Source organism: Ptychodera flava, chromosome 8, assembly GCF_041260155.1.
Source record: "Ptychodera flava strain L36383 chromosome 8, AS_Pfla_20210202, whole genome shotgun sequence".
NCBI lineage: Eukaryota > Metazoa > Hemichordata > Enteropneusta > Ptychoderidae > Ptychodera > Ptychodera flava.
The window spans coordinates 40,344,180-40,354,757 of record NC_091935.1 but is presented as its reverse complement, the minus strand read 5'-3'; the positions used below and the strand labels follow the sequence as shown (position 1 = coordinate 40,354,757).

The window sequence follows — 10,578 nt, the reverse complement described above, 5'->3', positions numbered from 1 at the left end:
AAAAATGAAAGTTCCTATGAGAAATGGAAAGTTCTTATGAGAAATGGAAAATTCAATGACGTGACCTTTATGACTTTCCTATGACACGCATGCTACTACTGAGATTTCAGTGATTCTGATTGATTGATTGTGCCATTGCACTGTGCTCCACTTTAACAGATGTACCAATATTATTCCAAAGATGAAATCACAACACAGTCACTCATTTGTTTCATTCATTCATTGCTTATTTTTTTAGTTCCTTGTCCTGCAGTTCTGCCAAACATTGCCACACTACCTGAGTTGAAAAACCAATATGAAATCCTCATGCAGTTTTGACACATGCAAACTGAAATAAGCTTTTGACACCTCCACCACCACCCTACCCCTACCCTACCCTTAATGTAGGAATTACTCAGGCCACATGTCATTTTGTATATTGACGGGCTGGAACAAAAGGCCATCAAAGTTTAATACATTAAAAATGTTCTGATTCAGTGGTTATTGTATTCATGCAACTTTTCTGGTTCTCAGTCTTTATCGTGTTTGTGAAACAAAAACACAATTTGTATTTTCTTTTGCCACTGATTACATTTTTCAACAAATTTATTTTTGATAAAGATGTCAGATTTATAGTAACAAAATATTTCTGTTATTTAATTAGATTGGCAAGAACAAACTCTCGTAGCTGAAAACAGATATGGAAAAAATGAGAGAGGAGGAGAAACGGTAGAAACAACCAGCCATGCTGAACAAAATGGTGAGCCAAATATGAATTACCGGTATGTGTTTTAAAACAATAAGGAATTGACACGAATTTATACAACAGAGGTGCTATTTGTGTCAGCATTTTAATATACGTTACATCTTAACATTTTAAAGAAACAGCTTTAAATCAAATGTACCTTATACTACTAGTAGGCATGTGTATTCAATGGTTATTTGAATCATACCTGTAAAGGTATAAGACTGCCTTTCAAATAGTAGGTATTTTTCATAGTGCATTCACTTCTTGCGAAGGCAGTGTTTAAGATTGTTTAGCAATGAAAACACCCAAAAATATAGGATAATAGGTGTGAAATTTATGAATAATTGAGCAACTACATCCAATTCTATTTAAAGTTTTGTTATATACTCGTTAATGATCACAAAAAGGATAAATGTCTGGTTTATGAATCAATTCCTTGTACAAAAACACTGCGTAACTTCAATGATCAAACACAGTCAGCTGTAATGGAAATTCTTTATCAAAATATAGCAACTGAAGAGAAGACTCCAATTCTCAGCAAGCAATCTGATGGAACTGAAGCTATGGTAACTCAAGATGGGTTCACATCATTGCAGTTACATACTATCGATCCATTGGATAATTTTATGATGCTACGTCAAGGCATTGTCAAAAGGTCTCCAATTTTGCCAAAACAAAATCAAAGTCCAGCTGGAAAACCAAGTAAGTGGTGATTCAATTTTTAGTTTTAAACTTAACAGACACCCTGTCATTAGAAGTGTATGAAAAGCGAAAAAGAAATTTTACATTTCAGGTAATATTTTTTACTTAGTAATTGCAAGATCTTTGATAGCATATATATTAGTATATTGCAAGTTGTATGAAACAAATGATTTAATCAAACTTGTATTTTGAAAGGCCATCTGTAAAACACTTTCTATGTTAGTTTTAATGCATTCTTCACACTGCAGATAATATGCAGTCATGAGAAAAATGGCCACAGCATGCAATCACATCAACTCTCATGCAATTGTTAGTCATCCATTGAGTAACAGTGGCATGTCAGTGTATCAGAGTATTGATATGAAATATATATCAAATCAAAGATATTCTAATACACATCAAATACAAAATGTGCGAACTACAAAGTACGCTTATGTTTATATTGATATCATCAGCTGGGTTTGAGTGGACTATGTATGGTATGTTGACATCAGTAATGTACATAATATTTGAAATGTTACTTGAGATAAAGTCTAAATGTGTAATCTACCAAACACATTATGTAGGTATATAGTCATACCATTCATTTCATTTGTTGAAAGTGTTGTGGCACTATGATTTACTATGATCTGACTGGATTTACTAGTCTTACTCCAAAAGGAATCTCCAATGTACAAAAACAAAGATATATAAATGAAATTTTGACCAAGTATGTTTTTGATTGATAGCATTGTCTTGAATGTGCAAATTTTTAAAGTAGAAAGCAGTCTCTCTCCTGAGTTTGTAAGTTTCTTGCATTGTCAATAAATACACTGACCTGAGACTGTTTGCAGAACTAGTCACAAGTATTTGGTGTGTAAAAAGTCATGTATCTATTCTGCAGGAGCAGTATTGAAAACACCAGAAATAAGACAATGTCTGGATAAACAACCAAGTCCCTGTAGCAATACCAGTATTACTTCAACTCCAAAGAGAGATTCACTCAAGAAAAACAAAAGTCAAGTTGTCACTGTGAAAATGCCAGGTAAATTATTTGTATCTCAAGTAGGAAATGATATGATATCCTTTGGAAACATATTATGCTTTAGAGAAAAATAGTACAACATCTATACTTTAATTCGAATTTAGATTGTACTTATGAAAAAATGTATTTGCTAAAAGATTCAATCAGTGGAACATCATCTTTTTGAGTTTCCATGGACATGAATGTCATGGCATTTGTCATTTAAATTATCTACACATAATACAACACATTTTCAAAGACACAATACTGTAAGATAATTATATTCTAAAATTAAATTTGATCTAAAAACTTTCTGAAAGGAAGAGTTTCAAAGAGACATGAAGGCTAATTCAGTGGTTTGTAAAGTTTACGGCTGCTTTCTTTACAAACTATAAATAATTGTAATAATTAATACAGGATATTAAATAATTGTAATAATTAATACAGGATATTAAATAATTTTAATAATTAATACAGGATCTGTAAAGAAAGTTATAGGATAGATTGATATACCTAGATGCTGGTATATATAGGAATTACCAAATATGACACAGATTAATTTACTCCTGTATGTCATGTCAGTTTCACAATTGTTTTAGCACAGATTGACTTGAATTGGTATGATTAATCTATGGCATATAAGTGTACAGGTTTACACCGCATGCAAATTTAAACTCACAATATTGGATCACAATAGTGCTGACCTGACCGTACGTGACTCTAACTTTTATTGTTTTGTGAATTGGCTATTTTTCAGTCTCAGAAAATTAATTTTTTATGGCTCTAATCTTTTCATTGATTGCAGATGAATTTAATAACTTGGTGTCACTTTTTGAAAGTGCCTGCAAAGAGCCAATTACGATACTTAGAGATCAAAATGCCATCTCAACATCTTACACATTTAGTTCTCTTACGCCGGATGTTACCAGATTTTTACTCAAACAGCAAGAAAAACTCATGGGACAGAACAACCAAGGTCAGTGAAGTTCAAATGTTACTTGGAAACACAATGATGTAACAGAATAAAATAACTCTGAAAATGATAGTGACATTTTATTTGATATTAATTAAACAATATAGCAAAGGAAAGTGTTTCATGATCACAAACAGTGAGTGACTGTTATAGAAATACAAATATTGTCATGTGAATGTGAATGATGACAGATTTTGGGTTGTGATACTGATATTGTTTTCAATTGGTCTTATAAATCTCCAAGCCTTCAATGAGAATACAGCCAATTCAAATCTACCAACAGTGAACTTGTAGACTGTAGAAATAAGTACTTTATTTCCCTGTATAGATTTCATCACATTACCACATAGCATCAACATCTCAGATGTCTTCAAGTTGTTTTAAAAACAGCAGTCAGTGCTATTCCTAGTGAGAGAAGATTGAGATTGGAAAGATTGAGTCATAATATAGTTACATGCTCATAACTCTCTTTTACTTTAAAGTGGTAAAGCCAGTGTAACTTTGAGTCAGATTCTTTCTGTGTCTTTAATCCTTTGACACAATGCTACTATGAAGATAGGAACTTTCTGTGTCTTTAATCCTCTGACACAATGCTACTATGAAGGTAGAAACTTTCTGTGTCTTTAATCCTCTGACACAATGCTACTATGAAGATAGGAACTTTCTGTGTCTTTTATCCTCTGACACAATGCTACTATGAAGATAGAAACTTTCTGTGTCTTTAATCCTCTGACACAATGCTACGTATGAAGATAAAAACTTTCTGTGTCTTTAATCCTCTGACACAATGCTACTATGAAGATAGAAACTTTCTGTGTCTTTAATCCTCTGACACAATGCTACTATGAAGATAGAAACTTTCTGTGTCTTTAAGCCTCTGACACAATGCTGCTATGAAGATAGAAACTTTCTGTGTCTTTAATCCTCTGACACAATGCTACTATGAAGATAGAAACTTTCTGTGTCTTTAATCCTCTGACACAATGCTACTATGAAGATAGAAACTTTCTGTGTCTTTATCCTCTGACACAATGCTACTATGAAGATAGAAACTTTCTGTGTCTTTAATCCTCTGACACAATGCTACTATGAAGATAGAAACTTTCTGTGTCTTTAATCCTCTGACACAATGCTACTATGAAGATAGAAACTTTCTGTGTCTTTAATCCTCTGGCACAATGCTACTATGAAGATAGAAACTTTCTGTGTCTTTAATCCTCTGACACAATGCTACTATGAAGATAGAAACTTTCTGTGTCTTTATCCTCTGACACAATGCTACGTATGAAGATAGAAACTTTCTGTGTCTTTAATCCTCTGACACAATGCTACTATGAAGATAGAAACTTTCTGTGTCTTAATCCTCTGACACAATGCTACTATGAAGATACAAACTTTCTGTGTCTTTAATCCTCTGACACAATGCTACTATGAAGATACAAACTTTCTGTGTCTTTAATCCTCTGACACAATGCTACTATGAAGATAGAAACTTTCTGTGTCTTTAATCCTCTGACACAATGCTACTATGAAGATAGAAACTTTCTGTGTCTTTAATCCTCTGACACAATGCTACTTTGAAGATAGAAACTTTCTGTGTCTTTAATCCTCTGACACAATGCTACTATGAAGATGGAAACTTTCTGTGTCTTTAATCCTCTGACACAATGCTACTATGAAGATAGAAACTTTCTGTGTCTTTAATCCTCTAACACAATGCTACTATGAAGATAGAAACTTTCTGTGTCTTTAATCCTCTGACACAATGCTACTATGAAGATAGAAACTTTCTGTGTCTTTATCCTCTGACACAATGCTACTATGAAGATAGAAACTTTCTGTGTCTTTAATCCTCTGACACAATGCTAGTATGAAGAGAGAAACTTTCTGTGTCTTTAATCCTCTGACACAATGCTACTATGAAGATAGAAACTTTCTGTGTCTTTAATCCTCTGACACAATGCTAGTATGAAGAGAGAAACTTTCTGTGTCTTTAATCCTCTGACACAATGCTACTATGAAGATAGAAACTTTCTGTGTCTTTAATCCTCTGACACAGTGCTGCTATGAAGATAGAAACTTTCTGTGTCTTTAATCCTCTGACACAATGCTACTATGAAGATAGAAACTTTCTGTGTCTTTAATCCTCTGACACAATGCTACTATGAAGATAGAAACTTTCTGTGTCTTTAATCCTCTGACACAATGCTACTATGAAGATAGAAACTTTCTGTGTCTTTAATCCTCTGACACAATGCTACTATGAAGATAGAAACTTTCTGTGTCTTTAATCCTCTGACACAATGCTACTATGAAGATAGAAACTTTCTGTGTCTTTAATCCTCTGACACAATGCTACTATGAAGATAGAAACTTTCTGTGTCTTTATCCTCTGACACAATGCTCTATGAAGATAGAAACTTTCTGTGTCTTTAATCCTCTGACACAATGCTACTATGAAGATAGAAGCTTTCTGTGTCTTTAATCCTCTGACACAATGCTACTATGAAGATAGAAACTTTCTGTGTCTTTAATCCTCTGACACAATGCTACTATGAAGATAGAAACTTTCTGTGTCTTTAATCCTCTGACACAATGCTGCTATGAAGATAGAAACTCTCTGTGTCTTTTATCCTCTGACACAATGCTACTATGAAGATAGAAACTTTCTGTGTCTTTAATCCTCTGACACAATGCTACGTATGAAGATAGAAACTTTCTGTGTCTTTAATCCTCTGACACAATGCTACTACGAAGATAGAAACTTTCTGTGTCTTTAATCCTCTGACACAATGCTGCTATGAAGATAGAAACTTTCTGTGTCTTTAATCCTCTGACACAATGCTACTATGAAGATAGAAATTTTCTGTATCTTTAATCCTCTGACACAATGCTACTTTGAAGATAGAAACTTTCTGTGTCTTTAATCCTCTGACACAATGCTACTATGAAGATAGAAACTTTCTGTGTCTTTAATCCTCTGACACAATGCTACTATGAAGATAGAAACTTTCTGTGTCTTTAATCCTCTGACACAATGCTACTATGAAGATAGAAACTTTCTGTGTCTTTAATCCTCTGACACAATGCTACTATGAAGATAGAAACTTTCTGTGTCTTTAATCCTCTGACACAATGCTACTTTGAAGATAGAAACTTTCTGTGTCTTTAATCCTCTGACACAATGCTACTATGAAGATAGAAACTTTCTGTGTCTTTAATCCTCTGACACAATGCTACTATGAAGATAAAACTTTCTGTGTCTTTAATCCTCTGACACAATGCTACTATGAAGATAGAAACTTTCTGTGTCTTTAATCCTCTGACACAATGCTACTATGAAGATAGAAACTTTCTGTGTCTTTAATCCTCTGACACAATGCTACTATGAAGATAGAAACTTTCTGTGTCTTTAATCCTCTGACACAATGCTACTATGAAGATAGAACTTTCTGTGTCTTTAATCCTCTGACACAATGCTACTATGAAGATAGAAACTTTCTGTGTCTTTAATCCTCTGACACAATGCTACTATGAAGATAGAAACTTTCTGTGTCTTTAATCCTCTGACACAATGCTACTATGAAGATAGAAACTTTCTGTGTCTTTAATCCTCTGACACAATGCTACTATGAAGATAGAAACTTTCTGTGTCTTTAATCCTCTGACACAATGCTACTATGAAGATAGAAACTTTCTGTGTCTTTAATCCTCTGACACAATGCTACTATGAAGATAGAAACTTTCTGTGTCTTTAATCCTCTGACACAATGCTACTATAAGATAGAAACTTTCTGTGTCTTTAATCCTCTGACACAATGCTACTATGAAGATAGAAACTTTCTGTGTCTTTAATCCTCTGACACAATGCTACTATGAAGATAGAAACTTTCTGTGTCTTTAATCCTCTGACACAATGCTACTATGAAGATAGAAACTTTCTGTGTCTTTAATCCTCTGACACAATGCTACTATGAAGATAGAAACTTTCTGTGTCTTTAATCCTCTGACACAATGCTACTATGAAGATAGAAACTTTCTGTGTCTTTAATCCTCTGACACAATGCTACTATGAAGATAGAAACTTTCTGTGTCTTTAATCCTCTGACACAATGCTACTATGAAGATAGAAACTTTCTGTGTCTTTAATCCTCTGACACAATGCTACTATGAAGATAGAAACTTTCTGTGTCTTTAATCCTCTGACACAATGCTACTATGAAGATAGAAACTTTCTGTGTCTTTAATCCTCTGACACAATGCTACTATGAAGATAGAAACTTTCTGTGTCTTTAATCCTCTGACACAATGCTACTATGAAGATAGAAACTTTCTGTGTCTTTAATCCTCTGACACAATGCTACTATGAAGATAGAAACTTTCTGTGTCTTTAATCCTCTGACACAATGCTACTATGAAGATAGAAACTTTCTGTGTCTTTAATCCTCTGACACAATGCTACTATGAAGATAGAAACTTTCTGTGTCTTTAATCCTCTGACACAATGCTACTATGAAGATAGAAACTTTCTGTGTCTTTAATCCTCTGACACAATGCTACTATGAAGATAGAAACTTTCTGTGTCTTTAATCCTCTGACACAATGCTACTATGAAGATAGAAACTTTCTGTGTCTTTAATCCTCTGACACAATGCTACTATGAAGATAGAAACTTTCTGTGTCTTTAATCCTCTGACACAATGCTACTATGAAGATAGAAACTTTCTGTGTCTTTAATCCTCTGACACAATGCTACTATGAAGATAGAAACTTTCTGTGTCTTTAATCCTCTGACACAATGCTACTATGAAGATAGAAACTTTCTGTGTCTTTAATCCTCTGACACAATGCTACTATGAAGATAGAAACTTTCTGTGTCTTTAATCCTCTGACACAATGCTACTATGAAGATAGAAACTTTCTGTGTCTTTAATCCTCTGACACAATGCTACTATGAAGATAGAAACTTTCTGTGTCTTTAATCCTCTGACACAATGCTACTATGAAGATAGAAACTTTCTGTGTCTTTAATCCTCTGACACAATGCTACTATGAAGATAGAAACTTTCTGTGTCTTTAATCCTCTGACACAATGCTACTATGAAGATAGAAACTTTCTGTGTCTTTATCCTCTGACACAATGCTACTATGAAGATAGAAACTTTCTGTGTCTTTAATCCTCTGACACAATGCTACTATGAAGATAGAAACTTTCTGTGTCTTTAATCCTCTGACACAATGCTACTATGAAGATAGAAACTTTCTGTGTCTTTAATCCTCTGACACAATGCTACTATGAAGATAGAAACTTTCTGTGTCTTTAATCCTCTGACACAATGCTACTATGAAGATAGAAACTTTCTGTGTCTTTAATCCTCTGACACAATGCTACTATGAAGATAGAAACTTTCTGTGTCTTTAATCCTCTGACACAATGCTACTATGAAGATAGAAACTTTCTGTGTCTTTAATCCTCTGACACAATGCTACTATGAAGATAGAAACTTTCTGTGTCTTTAATCCTCTGACACAATGCTACTATGAAGATAGAAACTTTCTGTGTCTTTAATCCTCTGACACAATGCTACTATGAAGATAGAAACTTTCTGTGTCTTTAATCCTCTGACACAATGCTACTATGAAGATAGAAACTTTCTGTGTCTTTAATCCTCTGACACAATGCTACTATGAAGATAGAAACTTTCTGTGTCTTTAATCCTCTGACACAATGCTACTATGAAGATAGAAACTTTCTGTGTCTTTAATCCTCTGACACAATGCTACTATGAAGATAGAAACTTTCTGTGTCTTTAATCCTCTGACACAATGCTACTATGAAGATAGAAACTTTCTGTGTCTTTAATCCTCTGACACAATGCTACTATGAAGATAGAAACTTTCTGTGTCTTTAATCCTCTGACACAATGCTACTATGAAGATAGAAACTTCTGTGTCTTTAATCCTCTGACACAATGCTACTATGAAGATAGAAACTTTCTGTGTCTTTAATCCTCTGACACAATGCTACTATGAAGATAGAAACTTTCTGTGTCTTTAATCCTCTGACACAATGCTACTATGAAGATAGAAACTTTCTGTGTCTTTAATCCTCTGACACAATGCTACTATGAAGATAGAAACTTTCTGTGTCTTTAATCCTCTGACACAATGCTACTATGAAGATAGAAACTTTCTGTGTCTTTAATCCTCTGACACAATGCTACTATGAAGATAGAAACTTTCTGTGTCTTTAATCCTCTGACACAATGCTACTATGAAGATAGAAACTTTCTGTGTCTTTAATCCTCTGACACAATGCTACTATGAAGATAGAAACTTTCTGTGTCTTTAATCCTCTGACACAATGCTACTATGAAGATAGAAACTTTCTGTGTCTTAATCCTCTGACACAATGCTACTATGAAGATAGAAACTTTCTGTGTCTTTAATCCTCTGACACAATGCTACTATGAAGATAGAAACTTTCTGTGTCTTTAATCCTCTGACACAATGCTACTATGAAGATAGAAACTTTCTGTGTCTTTAATCCTCTGACACAATGCTACTATGAAGATAGAAACTTTCTGTGTCTTTAATCCTCTGACACAATGCTACTATGAAGATAGAAACTTTCTGTGTCTTTAATCCTCTGACACAATGCTACTATGAAGATAGAAACTTTCTGTGTCTTTAATCCTCTGACACAATGCTACTATGAAGATAGAAACTTTCTGTGTCTTTAATCCTCTGACACAATGCTACTATGAAGATAGAAACTTTCTGTGTCTTTAATCCTCTGACACAATGCTACTATGAAGATAGAAACTTTCTGTGTCTTTAATCCTCTGACACAATGCTACTATGAAGATAGAAACTTTCTGTGTCTTTAATCCTCTGACACAATGCTACTATGAAGATAGAAACTTTCTGTGTCTTTAATCCTCTGACACAATGCTACTATGAAGATAGAAACTTTCTGTGTCTTTAATCCTCTGACACACAATGCTACTATGAAGATAGAAACTTTCTGTGTCTTTAATCCTCTGACACAATGCTACTATGAAGATAGAAACTTTCTGTGTCTTTAATCCTCTGACACAATGCTACTATGAAGATAGAAACTTTCTGTGTCTTTAATCCTCTGACACAATGCTACTATGAAGATAGAAACTT

General features: G+C 33.9%; 1 protein-coding gene across 1 annotated transcript in view; it reads left to right on the top strand.

Annotated features, from left to right (window-relative positions):
* The first annotated feature begins 643 nt into the window (after positions 1-643).
* The window catches only part of LOC139139337 (protein shortage in chiasmata 1 ortholog-like), a 52,695-nt gene continuing 42,760 nt past the window's right edge, over positions 644-10,578 (top strand). The window contains exons 1-4 of the mRNA XM_070708212.1: positions 644-739; positions 1,238-1,429; positions 2,313-2,453; positions 3,238-3,408. The gene's annotated coding sequence lies outside the window, so the exon portion shown is untranslated. The remainder of the gene's footprint in view (positions 740-1,237; positions 1,430-2,312; positions 2,454-3,237; positions 3,409-10,578) is intronic.